This window comes from Penaeus japonicus, unplaced genomic scaffold (genome assembly GCF_977035675.1).
Source record: "Penaeus japonicus unplaced genomic scaffold, GWHDUDI00000001_assembly GWHDUDI00000012, whole genome shotgun sequence".
Classification (NCBI taxonomy): domain Eukaryota; kingdom Metazoa; phylum Arthropoda; class Malacostraca; order Decapoda; family Penaeidae; genus Penaeus; species Penaeus japonicus.
This window is the reverse complement of record NW_028234414.1, coordinates 33,364,550-33,369,549: the sequence shown is the minus strand read 5'-3', so window position 1 is coordinate 33,369,549 and position 5,000 is coordinate 33,364,550.

Here is a 5,000-nt window from a genome sequence, read left to right as displayed (position 1 = left end):
CATCATCAGCCTGTATCAATCCACTGCAGAACGTAGGCCTTTCTCAATCTTTTCCAGTCATTCCGGTCTTGTGTCCTCTGATTCCAGTTTACTCCTGCGAATTTTGCTATTTCATCCCGCCATCTAGTCATTGGTCTTGCCCTGGGTCTCTTTGTGTCGTGTATTACCCATTCTGTTGTTTTCTTTGTCCACCTGTTGTCCTGTCTCCGATATATGTGTCCAGCCCACTGCCACTTTTTCTTTTTGATGGTCTTGAGTATATCCTCTACTTTTGTTTGCTAACTGATACATGTGGCCCTTTTCTTGTCTCTTAAGCTAACTCCTAGCATAATCCTTTCCATTCCTCTTTGGGCGCTTACTAATTTCCTCTCGAGTGCCCTGGTCGTAGTCCATGTCTCTGATCCATATGTCATGACGGGGAGGACGCATTGGTCAAAAATCTTTCTCTTTAGACATAGTGGCAGACTACTTCGAAATATATTACTATGTTTACCGAAGGCACTCCAACCTAGCCTGATTCGCCGTTTTATCTCGGCTTCGCAGGATGTACTCGACTGAATGAGTTGCCCTAGGTATACGTACTCATTCACTGCTTCTAGTACCTCGCCTTGTATTTGTATTTGCTTAACTGGGGTTCGAATGTTGAACATGACTTTAGTCTTTTTCATGTTCATTTTAAGGCCAATCTTCAGACTTTCCTTATTTAAATCGCTTATTAATTGTTGTAGTTCATCTGCTGACTCACCGAAAAGAACAATGTCATCTGCAAATCTTAGATTGCTTAAGTGTTCATTCCATATTTTAATCCCTCTCTCTTTCCAGTCTAACTTCTTGAATACTTCCTCTAAGCAGGCTGTAAATAGCTTCGGTGAGATGGTGTCGCCCTGCCAAATACCCTTTTTTATTGGTATTTTATTGGTTTCTGCGTGGATTTTGACGGTCGCTGTACCATCTCTATATATATCCTCTAATAATCTGCAGTATATTTCCTCTACTCCTTGTTTACGAATTGCATCCAGTACTGCAGATATCTGTACCGAGTCGAATGCCTTTTCATAATCTACGAATGCCATACACAGGGGCTTCCTATATTCGTTTGTTTTCTCCCTTATTTGAGCTAGTGTGTGGATATGGTCTGTAGTTGAGAATCCACTGCGGAACCCTGCCTGTTCCCTGGGTTGTTTTGAATCTAATGTATCGGTGGTACGGGCTGTGATGATTTTTTGTGAACAGTTTATAGTCTTTTGTGTCTCCCTTTTTGTGTATTAGAATTATTATTGCGTTTTTCCAGGCCTTCGGAATTTTACCGACGTCTAGACATCTGTTATAAAGACTGGCCAGCTTTACTGCCGCAATCTCTCCTGCGTCTTGAATAAGATCTACACTAATGCCGTCTTCTCCTGGTGTTTTTCCTCTTTTCATGCTTTTTAGTGCCCTATTTACTTCATCTACCGTGATGTTTGGAACATCTCCAATTGTTGTGTTTGTCTCCGTATGTGGTTGGTCGTTTGAGTGGTATAGATTGCGATAGAAGTCTTCTATTACTTTGATAATTTCATTTTTATTGTATGTCGCCTCTCCGTTGGGTTTCTTTACTGCATACATTTGGTTTTTCCCTATTCCGAGCCTCCTCTTTGTTGCCTTGAGGCTGGTGCCGGCAAGCAGAGCTTCGTTTATTTTTCGTATGTTAAATTTGCGTACATCCTCTTTCTTCTTCTTGTTTATCGTCTTAGTCAGCTCTGTTGATTCTATCTTGTCTCTGATTGATGTTATTTTCATTTCCCTACGCTGTTTCATAAGCTCTTTCGTCTCTACCGAAAGCTTACTGAACCTTTCTTTTTCGTCTTTACCCCCTATTTCAAGTACAGCTTCCGTTAATATCTCACTGAATTGGTCGTTCATTTGGTCTATATCAAGATCTTCGAGAGCTGAGTATTTGTTTCGGATGTTGATACTGAATTCCGTCGCCCTATTCTTGATGTTGGTTAGATTAGCGAGAGGCTTTTGTATGAGCTTGTTTCGTTCCCTTCTTAGCTGTAAATTAACTCTACTCCTGACCAGTCTATGGTCGCTACCGACATTCACTTTATTGATAACGGTTACGTCTTGTACGATGTCACGCCTATTGGTGATTATGAAGTCAATTTCGTTTTTAATGCCGGATGGTGATTTCCGAGTAGGAGAGTTTCAGTGTTAGGTCTCACGATATTAAGTGTAAAGTTATGTATATACTGTGATCCGTGGCGGCACAGCATAAGGTGAAAATATCTGTGAATGTCTTGAGAGCATATACGATCGAAATAGAAACAAGAAATTACACAAGTGTCGTAGAAAAATTCAAAAGAAAGAATACCACAAGAGAGCTAGCCTCTTCAAAGGCAGTGAGGTGCCAAAAGTACCACAATTTAAACGAAGGAAACATCGAGTTATACCATCTATTATAGTGTTTTGCAAATATAATGCAGTGTGAAAGCATCTGAGGATGTCTGAATATATTTCTAATATAAAATCATACCATCCCAGAAAACCAACAAAAAATGAGTGAAATATCGTTTAACGCTCCCATAGTGCCACGTTAACACCAGCGCCAAGGGTCAAAGGTGATTAACGACCACCCAACATATAGCCTGAGTAAAATCCACTCCTAGTTCGTGAGTACATTATACTATAAAATCATATATATTATGTTTTCAGTGTTCATAAATCTAATCATGCAACCACACTGAATATCAGTCTGGAAAATTATTCGTAATGAAAGCCAAACACAAGTTATGGCATCACCAATGGTCAAGGCCACACCAGGACGCCCAAGCGGTTTAGGTACCAACTAGTCATTACCTCTTCGAATTGTTGCCAGATATATGTATACCACTGCCTACTTTATATATATGTATGTATATGTATATGTATGTGTGTGTATATGTGTATATGTATATATATGTATATGTATATGTGTATATATGTATATGTGTATATATGTATGTATATGTATATGTACTTAAATAAATTATAATGCATGGGCACATTATAATTCACGTGCATGTGTGTGCACGCGTGGACGCTGATGTGTATGGGTGCTGTATGCACGCACACGGGCGTAGACAAACGCTTGGAATATGTGCATAATTGCTTATTTGTGTATAAAGGCGTCTACGCTGTACATTCTGCATATTATATATAGTAACGAATATAAGTGCGGGCACGGGAGCGCGCATAAACATGCAAACATGCATTGTTGCGTAGGCCCTGCACGTATATAAACAAATGCCCATTCTCACATGAGTAGACCGGAAGGTCGTGAGATAGATCGGTGGTTACAAAGATCTCCTAATAACATGCGAGACTAACTCAAAAGTGCTTTTGGAGATTAATGGTACCTCCGGACTAAAACTACTCCCCCCACCGTGGACAAGGCCGACTGGTGGGGGTACCAGGCCACACACCTCTTAAATATGATTTCCCAGTCAAGACAATGGCCCTCATTCCCCGAAAGCGAAGGAGCCCCTGGTCACGGCGGCGATCAGGATCGCCCCGGAGCAGGGGGCGCTAAGAATCTCCGGGTAGACCCAGGCCGCCTAAAGATGATGAACTTACGCACATACAATGTAAGGACCCTGAGAACAGAATCTGATCTTCTGACACTGCTTGAGGAACTTTCATTTATTAAATGAGATATTGTAGGACTTTCTGAAGTTAGGAGACTAGGCGAAGAGCAGAAATTACTAAATGATGGGCACTTATTATACTGGCGAGGTAAACCCTTGGATAGCAAACAAGAATCAGGAGTAGGTTTCTTAGTTCACAAGCGACTTGAAAAGAATGTTAGGGAATTCTATAGTGTGAGCGAAAGAGTAGTTTCTGTAATACTGAAACTAAACAACAGATATAGCCTAAAAATTATCCAAGTGTACGCTCCTACCAGCAGTCATAGTGATGAGGAGATAGAGAGCTTCTATGAAGATGTGCAAGCAGCTACCGATAGAGCAAAAACCCATTTTAGCGTGATTATGGGTGATTTTAATGCCAAGATAGGAATAAGGGAGGATGGAGAAATCTCGATTGGGAAACATGGAATAGGCACCAGAAATGAGAGAGGGCAAAGATTGATAGAATTCGCCGAAGCTCGATCCCTTAAAATTATGAATACATTCTTCGAAAAGAGACCTGGGAGGAAATGGACATGGAAATCACCATCCGGCATTAAAAACGAAATTGACTTCATAATCACCAATAGGCGTGACATCGTACAAGACGTAACCGTTATCAATAAAGTAAATGTCGGTAGCGACCATAGACTGGTCAGGAGTAGAGTTAAGTTACAGCTAAGAAGGGAACGAAACAAGCTCATACAAAAGCCTCTCGCTAATCTAACCAACATCAAGAATAGGGCGACGGAATTCAGTATCAACATCCGAAACAAATACTCAGCTCTCGAAGAAAATCTTGACATAGACTAAATGAATGACCAATTCAGTGGGATATTAATGGAAGCTGCACTTGAAATAGGGGGTAAAGACGAAAAAGAAAGGTTCAGTAAGCTTTCGGTAGAGACGAAAGAGCTTATGAAACAGCGTAGGGAAATGAAAATAACATCAATCAGAGACAAGATAGAATCAACAGAGCTGACTAAGACGATAAACAAGAAGAAGAAAGAGGATGTACGCAAAATTAACATACGAAAAATAAACGAAGCTCTGCTTGCCGGCACCAGCCTAAAGGCAACAAAGAGGAGGCTCGGAATAGGGAAAAACCAAATGTATGCAGTAAAGAAACCCAACGGAGAGGCGACATACAATAAAAATGAAATTATCAAAGTAATAGAAGACTTCTATCGCAATCTATACCACTCAAACGACCAACCACATACGGAGACAAACACAACAATTGGAGATGTTCCAAACATCACGGTAGATGAAGTAAATAGGGCACTAAAAAGCATGAAAAGAGGAAAAACACCAGGAGAAGACGGCATTAGTGTAGATCTTATTCAAGACGCAGGA